At 37.5% G+C, this 18,214-nt stretch overlaps 1 protein-coding gene across 12 annotated transcripts in view; it reads right to left on the bottom strand.

Annotated features, from left to right (window-relative positions):
• The window catches only part of PEAK1 (pseudopodium enriched atypical kinase 1), a 295,050-nt gene that overhangs the window by 229,162 nt on the left and 47,674 nt on the right, over window positions 1–18,214 (bottom strand). For 7 of the 12 annotated variants that reach the window (XM_027123690.1, XM_027123685.1, XM_027123693.1 and 4 more), the window contains exons 2-3: window positions 13,115–13,178; window positions 2,441–2,533 (exon numbers count right to left, since the gene is read on the bottom strand). The gene's annotated coding sequence lies outside the window, so the exon portion shown is untranslated. The remainder of the gene's footprint in view (window positions 1–2,440; window positions 2,534–13,114; window positions 13,179–18,214) is intronic. The other 5 variants (XM_027123686.1, XM_027123695.1, XM_027123697.1 and 2 more) reach the window with 1 other exon arrangement.

Raw genomic sequence — 18,214 nt, 5'->3', positions numbered from 1 at the left:
TTACTGAAAAATCCTTTATTAACACCCGGTTTCTCCTTGATCTCCTTCCCAGTGCCTTTTTCTGTACTTGTCCACTAAAACTAGATGTGCTCAAGGCTTTTGTACTCAAATCCTGAGCAATTTCTTCTTCAACCACTCCTGAAAATCTATTAACCCAAAAATCTCTCCCTCAAGCCCCCACCTCTCTCCAAGAATTATACACAGATCTGCACATCTCCACTTGAATATCTCAGAGAAATCTCAAACTAAATTATTTCAAAACCCTATCCATCCCTACTCCACAAGCTATTTCTACACATGAACATGCATTGGGAATAAATAGCACTACCATCCATTTAATTGCACAATGTAGGAGTCATCCCTGATTTCTTCCTCTCCTTCTCCCTGCCCCCATCCTCCCCCAACCAACAGTTAATAATATCAGTCATCAAGTTCTATAGATTCTACCTGCTAAACCTCTCTGGAGTCTACCCCCTCTTCAGTTACATTCTGTCTGGACTACTTTCCAAGCAGTCTCTCTGTTCCAATATATATTTCATACTATTCTCAAAATCACCTTCTTAAAACAAAATATTAAACATGTTAACCTCCTGCTTAAGACCCTTCAGAGATCCCTATCAAACCCTTTTGACAGGGCTTCCCTGGTGGCGCAGTGGTGGAGAGTCCGCCTGCCGATGCAGGCCACACGGGTTCATGCCCCAGTCCGGGAAGATCCCACATGCCGCGGAGCAGCTAGGCACGTGAGCCATGGCCGCTGAGCCTGCACGTCCAGAGTCTGTGCTCCGCAACGGCAGAGGCCACAATAGTGAGAGGCCCACGTACCACCAAAAAAAAATAACCTTTGACATAGCTTACAAGTAAGTACTTTTCAATCCAGCCCTCCCCTACAAACTACCCCACATACCATTTATTCTAACTACGCCAAAATAAGGACCCAACATGATTATGAGTACATACTTTTCCCCCTAGGAAGCAACTCCTGTTATGAATCCTAAGTACTTTGCTATGTATTTACTGCTTCAACAATTATAGAGCACCTACTCTGTGGCAAATCTGGCAGGACCTATGCCAGAGCTAGGAATACAAAAATAAATGAGAAACAGGTCCTGGCCTCTCCCCTGGAAGCGCACAGAAAGAAGGAAAATAAGTACAACACATGGATTTATAATGGAAGATAGCATGATGTGGTGGATTGACTATTTGAGGGGGGCAGAGAGGTAGAGCAGAGAGTAAGAAAAACAACAGGATAAATATAGTACTTTCTCCTGGAGCACCAACTCTCTTTGATGTAGAAACTTAAAACATTTTAATATGAATATACTCATTATAAGCAGAATACAAATTACATGAAAGATGCAATAAAATACTTTAAAATTCATGGGCCATTTTGGGTAAGAATGACTATCCAGAGTTAGAATTTAAAGTAATATGACTAAGCAGAAAGACAGCCACGTTAAGTCAGAGACCCTCTTAGAATTGAGCAACTCACACCACCTAAAGGCTGGCTTTCTGGCTCCAAAAAGCCAACACTGGCTGGGTGAAAATTCAGTGAAATACCACTGGATGGTCAAAAAGATTCTGTAGGACTCTTTGTTACAGCCAGCCTACACCTCTACACAGCCTCTATAGAGGGCTTCAGACATGGCAAGAAGGCTTACAGGTGACTGAGGAATCTTCAACTTACTCACTTGGCTCGGTCAGATTAAAGTTACCTGTAATTATACAAAGGAAGTCTAAGAAGACCAGGAAAAATTATACACTGGCTCCAACTCCTACAGAGATGATGAGTTAGCAAAACTGCTGATGCCCTTTCAGAAGATCAGCCCTTGGGGAAGTTACACAGGAAAAATGGAGAGACCTATGAGAAACACCTGCGGTGACAAAGACCCATTTTGAACTGGTATGTGTGGAATGGTGGCTTTGGCCTGAGGCAAGAGGCAGCCCACCAAAGCCATGGGATAACAAAACAGAAAAAGAACTACTGAAGTTCTGTTTTTGCTTTTCTCGTGTCCCAGCAACTATGTGCACACGACGTGGTCCCATATATGGGACAACCTCTGGTCTCTGGTCCTCCGGAAAATAGGAGCTGAGAAAAACAGCTGGATACACACTAACCTCCCTTGGCTGCTTCTTCACATCACCCCTCTGCTCCTACACAAACCTCTTCCTCAAGAGAAACAGTAAAGAAGTGACCTGAGATTATATTGTATGGGGTTAGGAGTGACTGACTGACTCAAGCTCTCTGAGGCCTGGGGCTCTCTAACTCCTACCCTGATATCACTGAGACATAAACCTGATCCTCCCCACAGAAGCACTGTCTGACAGAGTAAAATATCAAGTACCAAAGAGTAAGTGTAAAACAAGATGTTTTAGTCTTTTCGAGCTACCATTACAAAATACCATAGACAAGATAGCTTAAACAACAGAAATACTTCCTCACAGTTCTGGAGGCTGGAGGTCTGCAATTAGGGTGCCAGCACGGTCAGGTTCTGGTGAGAGCTCCCTTTCTGGCTTGCAGATGGCCACCTTCTGGCTGTGTCCACATAGAAGACAGAAAGGAACAGCAAGCTCTCTGGTTATCTATTCTTATAAAAGCACTAACCTCACTGAACCAGGGCCCCACCTTCATGACCTCATCTAACCCTAATTATCTCCCAAAGGCCCCACCTCCAAATACCACACATTGGACGTTAGAGCTTCAACATACGAATTTGGGGTAGGGGGAATGACATACAGTCAGTCCATAACATCTATTTATTTTTAAAAAGGTGAAATTTGATCCTAACATTGTACCATACGAAAAATCAACACCAGATGGATCAAAGACTTAAACATCGAAAACAACTTTAAAAAACTTAGTGGAAAAGATGACTATCTTTTGACCACAGGGTAAGGAAAATTTTCTTAAATAAGAAAAATTTGACTATACTAAGAACCACTGTTCATCAAAAAATACCTTCAAGAAAGTAAAAATACAAGTTATAAACTAGCAAAAAGTGTTCACAATACACACAACTTGTAATGCACTATTATCAATAACATATAAAGGAGTAACACACACATACACACACAATCAGAACATGGCCAGAAAAATGGGCAAGAGACAATGAAGAGGCATTTCACAGCAGAATGCAACATATAACCAACACATGTACGAAAAACTGTTCATCACTGGGGATCACAGATTTTCAAAGCAAGACCCTGTGTCACGAAAAACCATGGAAAGCTTTGTAATGGACCAAAAAACAAAGAAACAAACAAATAAAAATCAGTCAATCTTCTCTCAAGTTCACACATACATCACCTCCATCTTTCATTGCCTTTGAGCAATTTTTCAATTTGATGAAATGTAGAAAATTGATGATAATGTGAATTATTCTTGTGTACAACAGAGCAAATTACTTGTGTCCAGTGGATTACAATTGGTAATTGCACAGGAGATATACGAATTTTTGCATTTATTTGAAAATTTTATTTCAGCATCCCTTTACTACACATAAATGAGTAGCTCTTCAAATTTCCCTTTGAACTGATTTTAACATCTTACCAGTTTCCTCAATAGTGAGTTAAATAAAATACTTGACAAGTGACAATTTTATATCTGTATGAGAGTCACAATTATATCTTTTTAAAAATCCTTTATGACCACAATTAAAATTCAACATCATCCACTATGATTTAAAAAAAAACAAAAAACCTTACAGCAAACGAGGAATAGAAAGGGTTACTCAACCCAAGGATAACATCTTCATGGTGAAAGACTGAAAACTTTCTCCCCCAAATCAGGAACAATCCAAGGATGTCTGCTCTCACCACTTGCATTCAAAATTGTACTAGAGGTTCTAGTTAGTAAATAAGGCAAGGGAAAAATGATAGGATGATAGAAAGAATTTAAAAAATAAATGATAGGAAGAAGTAAAACTGTCTTTACTTACAAACATATCAGTTACATAGTAAAGCCTAGAAAATCTTAAGAAAAAAAAAGGCTACTAAAACTTACAAAGGCCAATATACAAAATTAAATGATATACTAGTAATGAACAACTGGAAATGAAACACTTTTAAAATGCCATTACAATAGCATTAAAAAATCAAAGTAGAAGACTTGTACACTGAAAACTAAAAAAAATAATACATAGCTCTTGAGAAATTAAAGATGATCTAAATAAGTGGAGTGAGATATCATGTTTATAAAGTGTTAAGATGCCTACTCACTCCAAATTGACCTGTGGAGTAAGTACAGTGTGAAGCAAAATCTACAAACGTTTTTTCAGAAAATGAAAAGCTAATCCTAAAACCTAAGTGGTAAAGTGGATTTTAATATTTAAATGAAAATACAAGGAGCCTAGAAGAGCCAAAACAAATCTTTAAGAAAAACAAAATTAGAGAACTTACACTATCTGACTTCGAAACTTATAAAGCTACTGTAATCAAGATAGTATGGTATCAGCAAAAAGAAGAAAAATACATCAATGGAACAGAAGACAGAACCCAGACACACACATACACAGTCAACTGACTTTTTTTTTGGCTGCATTGGATCTTTGTTGCTGCACGCACGCTTTCTCTAATTGCGGTGAGCAGGAGTCACTCTTTGTTGAGGTGTGCGGGCTTCTCACTGTGGTGGCTTATCTTGCTACGGAGCATGGGCTCTAGGCACACGGGCTTCAGTAGTTGTGGCACACTGGCTCAGTAGTTGTGGCTCGTGGGCTCTAGAGCGCAGGCTCAGTAGTTGTGGCGCACAGGCTTAGTTGCTCCGCGGCATGTGGGATCTTCCTGGACCAGGGCTCGAACCAGTGTCCCCTGCATTGGCAGGCGGATTCTTAACCACTGTGCCACCAGGGAAGTCCCTGTCAACTGATTTTTGACAAAGTCATCAAAGCAATTCAATGAGGAAAAGAAAGTCTTTTCAACAAATGGTACTGGGAAAACTGGTTATCCACATGCAAAAGAATGAAGTTGAACCCTCACCAGCACCATATACAAAAGTTAACTCAAAATGGATCAAATACTTAAATGTAAGACCTAAAACAAATACCTAAATGTAAGACCTTTCTCTTAGAAGAAAACATACGGCAAAAGTTTCAGAGCATTGGATTTGGCAATGATTTCTTGGATTTAACACCAAAGGCATAGATAACAAAAGACAAAACAGACAAATTGGACTTCGTGAAAATTTTTGTTTTGTGCGTCCAAAGACACTATTCATGGAGTAAAAAGGCAAGCCACAGAATGGGAGAAAATATTTGCAAATCTTATATATGATAAGGGATTAATATCGAAAATATATAGAGAACTCCTAAAACTCAACAACAACAACAAAAATAACCCTATTCAAAAATGGGCAAAGGACTTGAATAGACATTTCCCCAAGAAGATATATGAATGGTCAATAAGCACAGGAAAAGATGCTCAACATCACTAATCATTAGGGAAATGCAAATCAAAACTACATCTCACACCCACTAGTATGGCTACTATGAAAAAAATAGTAAACAAGTTTTGGCAAAATGTGGAGAAACTGGAACTCTTGTGCACTGTTCAGGGGAATTTTAAATGGTACTTCTGCTGTGGAAAGCAATATGGTGATTCCTCAAAAATGAAAACAGAATTACCAAATGATCCAGCAAATCCACTTCTGGGTATAAATCCAAAAGAACTGAAAGCAGGATCATGAAGAGATATTGGTACACCCAAGTTCACAGGAGCATTTTTCATAATAGCTAAAACATAGAAGCAACCCAAGTATCCATCAACAGATGAATAGATAAGCAAAATATGGTATATACATATAATGGAATATTATTCAGCTTTACAAAGAAAGGGAAAATATACTACAACACAGATGAACCTTGAGGACATTATGCTAAGTGAAATAAGCCAGTCACTAAAAGACAAATACTGTATGATTCCACTTACATGAGGTACTTAGAGTAGTCAAAGTCATAAAGACAGAAAGCATTATTGTGGTTGCCTGGGACTGGGGGGGAGGGGAAAATGGGGGTTTGTTTCACAAGATGAAAGGAGTTATGGGGATAGATGGTGGTGATTGCTGCACAACGTGAAAGCATTTAATACCACTGAACTGTACACTTAAATATGGTTAAAATGATAAATTTTTTGTTACGTATATTTGACCACAAATTTTTTAAAAGACATATTAAGAAAGAGAGTGAGAATGGGAGAAAAGAAGTTTGTGATGGTGAGAAAAGATGATTTTTTTAAAAAAAAATTGATAGAAATCAGAATAGTGGTTCACTCTGGTGAGGGAAAAGAATGTCAAGGAAGGAGCCTGAGGACACTGAAGGGGTAATAAAAATGTTCTAAATTTTTATAGGGGATTGGATTATATAGGTATATGCACATGTCAAAACTCACTGAACTGTATATTTAAGAGCTGTGCATTTTATTGTAAAGTTGAAAATTATATCTCGCTTTTAAAGTTTTTTTAAAGATCACAACTAGATACCATTTTAGATCATTCAACTAGCAAATTTTTAAAGTCTGAAAACACCAAGTACTGGAAAGACTGTAAAACAACAGGATCTCTTATACACTGATGGTATGGTAGAAGGATAAAATGGGGCAATCACTCTAGAAATAAACTTTGGATTATCTTTTTAAGTTTAATATTTACTACTGATACCGTATGACCCAGCAATTCCATTCATAGTTCCATACCCAGGAGAATCTCTTGCACATGAATTATAAGAGTCATGTATAGGAATGATTCTTGGATCAGTGTTAAAAATAGCAAACACCTGAAGACAGAATTTTTTATCACTCAAACCCAGAAATAAATTGAGCGTGATAACTAAGGGTATCAGTTTCAAATATTGAAGATGTCTTTATGTTTTAAAGACAACTCAGTTTTAGTATGTATATATTATCAGTTTGTTCAAGGTGTGTGTGTACAGAACAAATCCAAAATTAAGGCACAGAATTAAGGTACTATAATGAATTTTTATTTTAAAAGGTAGAATTTATTCATTCAATATGGCTTTTATGAGAGTAAAGATTGGAACTTATCTAAATGCTAGTTACATCATCTATACTATATTCATACACAAAATATCCTGCAGCTGTAAACATGAATGAAGTAGATCTAAATATACAGAAAGATCTCCAAGTTATGAAAGGAAGTTGAAAAAGGAAGAAGTAGAACAGTACATTCTCATGGATTAAAATAAATTCCAATATAGATATTTTAAAATTTATATTTATATTTGCAAAAATAATTTGAAAGCTAATAAACTGCTAATGGAACTTTCTTCTGAAAATAAGGACAGGGGATCTAAGGTGAAAGGAAGATTTACTTTTCACTGTAAATCCTTTGGTACCATCTGTATTTCTGACCACATACCTGCTTTTTCAATTTACATGGAGGGAAGGGAGAAAGAGGCTCTCAGACTTCGATGTTTCTGGCAAGCAACCTCTCCCATGCCTCACAGCAGATATGCCAAACCTTCACCACTCCCTTCAAACTCTATATCTCACCCCTGTTGCCTCCCTCCAGAACATCGCCAACCACAACATCACCAAGCCAAGGACCTTGTTTTCCACTTCAGAGAAAAGGGGAACTGCCTATATTTCCTAATTCATTCCCATAAATTTATCTCTGGCTACATCCATGGACATATCCTTCCCTCAGAAGAAACAGGCCACTTCAGGCAAATATGTATTCCAGATGCAATCTTTCACCTCTGCAGGGGAGCCTATTCTCTGTGTCATTCCTCTCTCCACTTCCACAAGCTTGCTCGTAACTGGTCCCTTCTCCCACCAGCTCTGTACATACACATGCTCAAAAGTCTCTCCTATATTAAAAAATATTTTATGTTCTCCTCTATGTAGCACCCTAAACTCATTCTTCCCCTTCACAGTTAAACCTCTCACAACAGTAGTCCTTAATCCCTGACAGTCTCTTCTTCATTTCCCATTCACTGCTTAACCTACCAGAATCTTGTTTCCGTCCCCACCACTAAAAAAACAAAAACAAAAACAAAAACCACTCTTGTTACTCTTGCTAAAACCACTAAAAGACTAAACCAATAGTCATTTTGTGAACCTTACTTTACTTGATCTCTCTGCAGTATCTGACACTGCTGACTTCTGCCACTCTTTTTTTTTTTAAATAAATTTTTATTTATTTATTTTTGGCTGTGTTGCTGCACGCGGGCTTTCTCTAGTTGCGGCAAGTGGGAGCTACTCTTCGTTGTGGTGCGTGGCCTTCTCATTGTGGTGGCTTCTCTTGTTGCAGAGCATGGGCTCTAGGTGCATGGTCTTCAGTAGCTGTGGCTCGCAGGCTCTAGAACGCAGGCTCAGTAGTTGTGGCGCACAGGCTTAGTTGCTCTGCGGCATGTGGGATCCTCCCGGAGGGCTCAAGCCTGTGTCCCCTGCATTGGCAGGCAGATTCTTAACCACTGAGCCACCAGGGAAGTTCCTGACACTCTTCTTGAAACCCTCTAATCCCCTGGCTTCTGTGACACATCTCTCTTCTATCTCTACGATATGCATTGGAGATTCAAAGATGTATACGACAAAGTCCCTGACTTCAAGGAGCACAGATTCTAAAATGAGAGAAATATATGCAAACGATCACAACACAGTGAAACAGTACTATGACAGTTATAGGTACAAAGTGCTGCAGTAGCTGCATGATGCAGAAAGAGAGGGAGCATGCATTCTAAGAGGCAGCAACTAGAATGTATAAAGTCACACATATAAATCAGCATGGTATGTACAGGGAATTTAATTGATAATCGTTCAGCATACAAGTTCTGAAATCTGATTCTACTATTTACCAGCTCAATGACATAAAATAACAATCTCTATTTCAAAGGACTACGATGAAAATTAAATTAAATAGGGTCTTAGCATAGGGTCTGGCATATATTGAAAGGTCTCAATAAATGTTAACTTTTTCATGACAAAAACACTGAACAAACTAGGAATAAAAGGGAACTTCCTCAACCTGATAAAGGGCAGTTAGGAAAAACCCACAGGTAACATCATACTTAATGCTAAAAGACTGAATTCTTTCCCCCTAAGATCAGGAACAAGATGAGGATGACTGCTCTCACCACTTCTATTTAACACTGTGCTGAAGGTTTTAGTCAGGGCAATTAGGTAATAAAAAGACATAAAAGGCATCCAGATTGGAAAGGAAGAAATAAAACTATCACTATTTGCAGATGACAAGATATTAAATATAAAAAAATTCTAAGTAATAACTACTAGAACTAATAGTTGAACTAAGAGTTCAGCAAGGGTGCACGATTTAAAAATCAATTACATTTCTATACTCCAGCAATGAACAATCCAAAAACAAAAGTAAAGAAACTATGCCATTCACAATACTATGAAAAAGAGTAAAGGACTTAAGAATAAATTTGACAAAAAAAGCACAACACATACATTGAAAATTATAAAACATCATTGAAAGAAATTAAAGAACACCTAAATAAATGAAGAGACCTCCAATGTTCATGGATTGGAAGGCTTACTATTGTAAAGTTTCCAAACTGATTTACAGATTCATAATACAGATCAACACAGTCTCTATCAAAATCCCAGACGGATCTTTTTATGTAGAACTTGACAAGCTGATCCTAAAATTCATATGAAAATGCAAGGGGGGACTTCCCTGGTGGTCCAGTGGTTAAGAATCCATCTTGCAATGCACGGACTCCCATTCAATCCCTGGTCCGGGAACTAAGATCCCTCATGCCGTGGGGCAACTAAGCCTGCACGCCACAACTACAGAGCCCACGTGCTCTGGAGACTGTGCACCACAACTAGAGAGAAGCCCACATGTGCACTGCAATGAAGAGCCCGCGTGCCACAACTAAGACCTGACACAGCCATAAAATAAATAAATAAATATTTTAAAAAAGAAAAGAAAGAAAGAAAATGCAAGCACCAGAAGAGTCAAAACAACCTTGAATAAGAACAAACTTGGAGAATTCACACTTCGTGATTTCAAAACTTCCTACAAAACTACAGTAATCAGACAATGTGATACTAGCACAAGGAAAGATGTATAAATCAATGGAATCGAATTAAAAGTCCAGAAATAAATCCTTACATTTATGGTCAACTGATATTCTTTAAGGGTGCCAAGATAATCCAATGGCCTAGGACAACTAGATATCTGAATGCAAAAGAATGAAGCTGAGCCTCTACTTCACTCCATACATAAAAATTAACTCAAAATGAATCACAGACCTAAATTTGAGAGCTAAAACAATAAAACTTACATTTAGAAGAAAATATGAATAAATCTCCATCACGTTGGATTAGGCAATGGTTTCTTAGATAAAACACCAAAATCATAAGCAACAAAAGAAACATAGATAAAATTAAAAACTTTTGTGCTTTAAAGAACAATATTGAGAAAGTGAAAAGACAACTCACAGAATGGGAGAAAATATTTGCAAATCATATAGTTCGTAAGTGACTTGGATCCAGAATATATAAAGAACTCTTACAATAAAAGGATAACCTAATTTTTAAATGGGCAAAGGATTTGAATAGACATTTCTCAAAGTAAGATATACAAATGGCCATTAAGCGCATGAAAAGGTATTCAACATCATTAGCCACTAGGGAAATACAAATCAAAAGCACAATGAGGGCTTCCCTGGTGGCGCAGTGGTTGAGAGTCCACCTGCCGATGCAGGGGACACGGGTTCGTGCCCCAGTCCGGGAAGATCCCACATGCGGCGGAGCGGCTGGGCCCATGAGCCATGGCCGCTGAGCCTGCGCATCCGGAGCCTGTGCTCCGCAACGGGAGAGGCCACAACAGTGAGAGGCCCGCGTACGGCAAAAAAAAAAAGCACAATGAGACCACTTTACATCCATTAGAATGGCTGTAATTTAAAAAAAGAAAAAAAGGCAGAGGATAATAACAAATGTTGGTGACGATATGGAGAAACAAATCCTCATACATCACTGGTGGAAATGAAAAATGATAGATAGTCTCTTTGGAAAACTGTTTGGCAGCTCCTCAAAATGTTAAACATGGATTTACCAAATGACCCAGCAATTCCACTCTTAGGTATGTACCCAAGAGAAATGAAAACATGTACACACAAAAACTTATACACAAATGTTCATAGCAAAATATTCATAATAACCCAAATGTAGAAACAACCTAAAAGTCCACCAACTGATGAACAGATAAGCAAAATATGGTACATGCATATTGCAGAGTCCAGCTCCTGACCAAGAAATCGACGTGTGACTTTTCCAACCTGACCATAAATGACTACAAAGGCCCTGGCAGGCCTCACATAGGAAATCTGCCCTCCCCTGACCAGACTTGGCGCACAGTCAGTGCACTGCAGTCTCTGAAGAGAGTTGCAGTCAAGGACCCAGGCACCCCTGACTGACCATGCTCTTTAGCACAGCTGTATCCCTAGCCCAGGTACCTTCTTCCAGAGATTCTTTATATGTGGCCTGCAGCTGAGGCCTTTCTTCAGGTGCCTCTTCTGAGAGCTTCTCATTAGGAAGGAAACATTAAAGACACTTTTTCTCTACTCTGACTCAGTACTTTTCCACTCCAAGTCCTTCCATCTCACCCTCCAACCAGCCCTGGGTCCATAAAACTGCAGGAACCTTTTGTTTGGGGCTCCCTCAGCAGTGAGACAACCCCCCCCCCCCCCTCCCGTTCCCCCGCGTGAGAGGGCCTGCACTTTCTCAGGTTTAGCCTCTTGCTTATACTATCTCAGTAAGTGAATAAAGACTAGAATGTTACTTTCATTTTGGAATGTTGTTTTTAATCAGCTACCTTGATACCTGGAAGCTCAGTGCTTACCCCTGCCCCCCAACCCACTTCTCTCTCACAAGCTCAGCTAAACGCCTGACACATAAAATATAATATTATTTGGCCATAAAAAGGAATGAAGTACTGGTTCATGATGAACCATGGATGAACCTTGAAAACTTTATGCTAAATTGAAGAAATAAGTCACAAAAGACCACATACTGTACAATTCCATTTATATGAAATGTCCAGAATAGGCAGCTCTATAGAGAGAAAGTAGATTAGTAGCTGCCAGGGACTGAGTAGAGAGAGGAATGGATAGTGACTGCTAATGAGTTCTGATGTCTCTTTGAAGTGATGAAAATATTCTAGAATTAGACTGTGGTGATAGTTGCATAATGCTGTAAATACAATAAATTACATCAAATTTAAATAAATGGATGAATTTCATGGTATGTAAATTATTTCTCAGTAAAGCTGTTTTCTTAAAATTTTAGTTCCTAACATTCCTAGAGCACTAGTGAGATGGAAAAATGGATATAAAGCAGATTATACTGCTCTGCAGGAGTCTAAAATATCGTTTGAACACTGTAAAGGTACTGAAGGATTCTGAGTCATGGACTAACATGATGACATTTATCTTTCAGAAAAAGCACCCTCGTAAGTGTGACAAGAATGGCTTAGAGAGCAGCTGGACTCAAGGTGGAAAGACCAGATGATGGACTTATAATGTTACATTTAAAAAATTAAAAGATGAAGAAGATTTGAGCCAAGACATATAAGAAAAGGGAAAGAGCTATGATACGATCTTTAGAGTGGAATGCTATCTATAGAAACCAAACACTAACATACTAAAGGATATACCCTTATTTTATAAGCACCCCCCCAAACAGAGGGAACTAGAGAAAATAATCAACTCCAAGAGAACAGAGTGGTAGAAAACTCTTAATAACTGAACTATTAAAATAGTTACCAGTTGTTGTAATCTATGACTTAACTAATTTGAAGGTTTGCCTTCAAGAATATCAGATTATAATGCCAATATCTTTCTCAAGTGCGTGTCAGGGAACAGCAGTGTGAACTTCAAACTTTGAGTATAAAAAACAAAGGAAAAATTCACTCAAAACTATTTTAATTGCTAGAACCAGCTTCATTTGTTTCAATCAAATGTCCTACAAAGTAAAAGTAAGCATGCTATATATGTAGCTTTATAATAAATAGTATTTGCCTCCTATTAAAACTCTCAGAGGAAAAGACATTAAATTTTTAATGCCTTAAATTTTTCAGAAACAATTATTTCTCATTATAAAATATATCTTAAAAGGCAAATGCATTTATAAAATATCTCACCTTAGGTTTTCAGACAAATCCACAAAGAAATCTCTATAGCATAACTTCCAGTTTAGGCAGATACCTGAATTGAAAAAAAGGAAAAAGACATGGTCAATATGACTAAATCTGAGTAGGGAACTTCATTTTTTCAAGAGAAGAACCCTAACTTGATCGTTTAGCCCCTAAAATTTTGTGCTCAAGTTGTTCTTTAGAAGCTTGTAAAATGTCAAGGATCTTAATTCTGCTAGACTTTCTATTGTCTATAATTATTTAAACATTTTGACAAATCTTGAAATATAAAACTTATCAAAACATATATTATATTAACAAGGGTGAGGGGGATCAATTCAAGAAAAATAATTTTTGTTCACCTGCTCAAGTTTTCAAAACAGAAAGCATTTTCTAAAAGTCTGCACTCCCCATAATACCACCACCATGACCTCCTATCCTCACAAAAACGACAGAATTCAAAAATATGGAAATATAAAAGTAAACCAACAGCATGTGTTTATAAAACAAGAAAAGGGAAGATTAAATAAAACAAATGGCTAATAAGTTATGAAAATTTCACCTACATTGGCAAAGGAAATCAAATTGAGATATCATCTTTCATCCATAAAATTTGAGTTGTTTTTTAAATAAGATGTTAGTTATTAGTGCTGTTCCAGTCCTCCTCCTTCCTAGACTCACAGTAGAACTGCACTTCACTGCCCTGTTTCAACTTAGTTCTGGCTACATGACTTGCTTTAGCCACTAAAATGTACATAGACATGATATATTATTAGGCATAAGCTTTAGGAACCTGTATACAACTGGAAGACCTACCCACTGCTGCAGTGATTATGGAAAGAAGTAACCAGATGGAGCTCTGATCAGGATGGTTCACTAAATGACTCCAAAGAGAGAGAGAAGACCCCCTGCTGATATGTGTTAGACATGTAGCACGAGCAAAAAGTAAACATTGTTGTATTAAACCACTGAGATTTTGGGGATTGTTACTATACCATAATCTACAGCTATACTGATAGCTACAAATTATAATGTAATATAATAACATAATTATAGTAATATAATGATACAATATAATGGGCATCTTTGCACATACCCCTATTGTGGTAGTGTAAATAGGTAAAGTCTTTCTGGAAAGCAATTTTGCAATACACAAGAGCTTTAAAAAGTTCAAACCCTTTGACCTAGTAACTTCTCTCTCAGAACTCTGTTCTAAATAATAAAAAATCCAAAGATTTATATCATAGCACATTTATGACTGTAAAGAACTGGAAATAAACTAAAAGTTCATGGCCCAATTCAACATTCATGACACCATCAAGAAGCTTATAATTCAAAAGAAAACATAGTTCAGGTACATACAAAAAAAGTAAAAAATAAATATCCCAAAAAGTGCAACAAACAAAATGTTATAGAAATTCCAAAGAGTAAAATGTCAAGGGAAATGTTTAGGTAAGGTTTTGGGAAAGACTTTGATAAGAAAAGGGGGCATTCCAGGAAGTAGAAATGGAATGAACAAAGGTACAAAAGGGCAATTTGTTACAGCAAGGATTCTCACCATCTTTTTGTTTCCCTAGATCTGGCTCTAGCCAAGTGATAGCACACAGAATGTCCTTAATTTCTAAAGTAACTGAGCTACCCACAATATGAAATAAGTAAAAAGAAAAACACAGATGTAATATGCTGGTTAAGGTAACCAGTATTCAAAAAGTAGACAGTCTACACCTTCTTAAGTTTTCCGATAGCCTCTGTGAACAACAACAAAAATACAACATACCTGCAAAACCAAATGTAAATTCTGTGCATTAAGACTGACTCTGTTATTTTCATAACATTAAGCATACCAAAAGAGCTGAAAGTTTTCACATTTTTATTATTTTAGCTTCCTTTCTACTGAGTAATTTTATTCTATGGATAGCAAACTTTGCTATTCAGCTCACTCCATACCTAGGGCCTAGTAGATGCTATCTAAACACTTGTTGAATTAATATTGGGATTTAATATATATTTCACAGAAAATACTCCTCATTTCTAATTATTCAGAGTAATGGGAAGTAGAAAGAAAATAAGTAACATTAATTGAGAATCTTGTAAAAAATGAAGCCATAAAAGAACTTAAACCATTATTTTCAAAACGCTCCTTGAAGCAAATAATCTGTTTACCAGTAACTCAAGCCTTTATTGTAGCCTTTGTTGTTATGCTACACACATACACCATCAAGACAGTCATTTTTACTAAATATAGCTTGAGAGAAAAAAATCACATAATTTGATACCCAGAAAAATGCCAGTAGTTCACCTTTGTATTCCACACAATTCCTAGCACATAGTGGGTGCTTTCAAATCATTCATTGAGTTGAACAGTCACAGAGAAAATGTTTATTCTGCTGTCCATATGAGTTCATTATATTTCAAAGGTATGAGTCATCAACTCTGACAATAAAAGCAAAACTTACACCCCTACAAATCCTTGACATATCTCAAGAGCTCTCAGAAATGAGAAGAGATATCCATAGACATGTTCCCTAAGTTACACAAATGTAAGAAGATAAAGCGTTTTCACTGTTGCAGATTTGCTATATTTAGATGGCTCTGAATTAAATTATTCAAGCATATACAAATACAACATTGAAGGGGTCCACATACTTGCTCCTGACAGTCTGGAAACAAAAGCTGCTATTCAGATAAAAGATGATAGGCAACAGGAATCTGACAGGCCAGTAATTTACTTCCTTTTCCACACGTTTGAATTTGTAGGCCTCCATAGTTATTAAGCAAAATTAGTTTCATGATGTCAGCCAAAAAGCCTCATGGGCAACAGTTTTATGTCATTAAAAAAAAAAACTACCATCCTCAATCTGTTTGAATTTGTGTTTGCTCATTAGAAGCCTCTCAGTGAATCAGCAGAGAAGTTTTCTCATTGTACTCTTGCTCTATCAATCTTTAGTATAGCCCTGAACTGTAACAAATTCCTATTCTCCCTTCTTTCCCTACACCTAAAATAATTAGATACAGTTAAAGAAACTGAATATCAAACAGTCTTGCAGTTCTTTACCAAAAATGGAGCAATTTCAAAGATACAAATGTGGTCTTAATATATATTTATTCAGCTTAAAAAATCAAAGGTCAGAGAAAGGCATCTTCATCTTCCATCTCTCCTATTTGTTCATGTCTGAATCCACCATGCTCTTTCACACTCCTTTGCCTTTGCAAATGCTATTTTCCCCTCAGCTTGGTTAGAACCTCCTCCTCAAATCTGACTATGGCAAATTTCTAGTCACCATAGAAGTCTTTACTAGTTTTCCCCCAAAAGGCTCATGCAAACCTTCCCCTATGTACTGTCTATACACTTTCATTAAGTACTTCTCAAACTGGGTAGTAACTCTGACTCTACAGTCAGAGGACTGAACACCTCTTGGCAGAGCTAATATTCAGCTGGTACATACCAGTACAGCATTAAGGGTTGTGCTGAAATACTTCCGTAATATGGTCTGGCAAACAGTCACTGCCCCAAACTTCACCAGCTCTAAGGTACCTGCTGCTGATGGCCCAGTCTTCCCACCCCACCATCACCACCACCACCACGCCAACTCAACAACAAAAGCAGCAAAGCCTGATGCAGTATAAAGAATACAGGGGTCCTTCAAGACCCTGAATCCAGTGCTATGGCCATCTTGACTGGCTGGTGTCTGTGTTGTAGTGACTGACAAATACTCTGAAAATCATTCCTGCCTCTTGGTACCCAAAGCCTAGCATATGGTAGACCTTTAATGAACTGTTTTTTTAATCAAAATAATGAATGAATTAATACCAGCTCTACTCAATGACCCAAGGCCAATGGATATGCTGTCAAAATTATGCAGACAGTGATCAGACTGGCAAGAAAAATCCAGGTCCTTAAGTACAACACAGGAAAAGTGGTCAAGTCTGCCTATTTTCTATGTTTGTCTTCAGCCTCTGATAAAATAAATGCTTAATTTGACAATGTGGGCAAAAATCTTCAGTGTGATACTTTATAGAGCATATGATTCAAGGTTTGTTTTTTTTTTTACATTATTAAGCAAAGTTTAAAAACAAAGTTCTTATAAAAACCATACTCTCTATAAAAATACCACAGTGATCACTGAACTCTAATCAGTGTCTTGAACATGAAGACAGGTATCACTAAGGAAGAACACAAGTAATTAATTCAAATGGAGAGGAAAAGGCAAGAATAAGAAGAGTCAGTTAATTATGAATCACATGTCTAATTACAGATTTTGCCAGGGGTTTCAGATACTTCTAATTAGTTTTACTTGGTATATTAATTATAAATAGAACACCATGAGAGAATTTTCTAATCACAGGAATTTACTGAGTATGTAAAATCAGATTTTAAGTTATCATCTTTCTAATTTAATAATTAAATGTTCAATAATGCATGACAGGAATTCCCTGGTGGCGCAGTGGTTAAGAATCCGCCTGCCAATGCAGGGGACACGGGTTCGAGCCCTGGTCCGGGAAGATCCCACATGCCGTGGATCAACTAAGCCCGTGCGCCACAACTACTGAGCCTGCACTCTGGAGCCTGCAAGCCAAAACTATTGAGTCCGCCTGCCACAACTACTGAAGCCCGCGTGCCTAGAGCCCGTGCTCCGCAACAAGAGAAACCACCACAGTGAGAAGCCCGCGCACCACAACGAAGAGTAGCCCCCGCTTAACACAACTAGAGAAAGCCCGCGCACAGCAACAAAGACCCAATACAGCCAAAAATAAATAAATAAATTTATTTTTTTTAAAAAATGCATGATAATTTTTTGAAGGTCATCAGTAAAATACACAGCACATTAAAGTCAAGCTACTCAGAACACTACTAAGGTAGTGACAGAAGCTTTAAAAAATCCATAAGGTAGAAGATGTATAGCTGAAAGAAGGATGAATACGGAGCTTTAATAAGAATTTTGAACTTATAAGTGGTGATATACTGATCATTCTAGGCCACTTTCTGGTAGGAAAATCATCTTTCAGTCATCCTATAGGGAGTTTCAGAGAGTTATAAAATTTAAGTATTATAAAAATCATGATGCAAGGAAGAAGAATAGCAACATTTTCTACAAGAGAAGCTTAATT

This window comes from Aethalodelphis obliquidens, unplaced genomic scaffold (assembly GCF_003676395.1).
Source record: "Aethalodelphis obliquidens isolate GAN/ISIS:26980383/991018 unplaced genomic scaffold, ASM367639v1 scaffold26, whole genome shotgun sequence".
In the NCBI taxonomy this organism is placed as follows: domain Eukaryota; kingdom Metazoa; phylum Chordata; class Mammalia; order Artiodactyla; family Delphinidae; genus Aethalodelphis; species Aethalodelphis obliquidens.
Note: the sequence above shows the minus strand (reverse complement) of the source record. Positions and strands in the feature narration are given on the sequence as shown.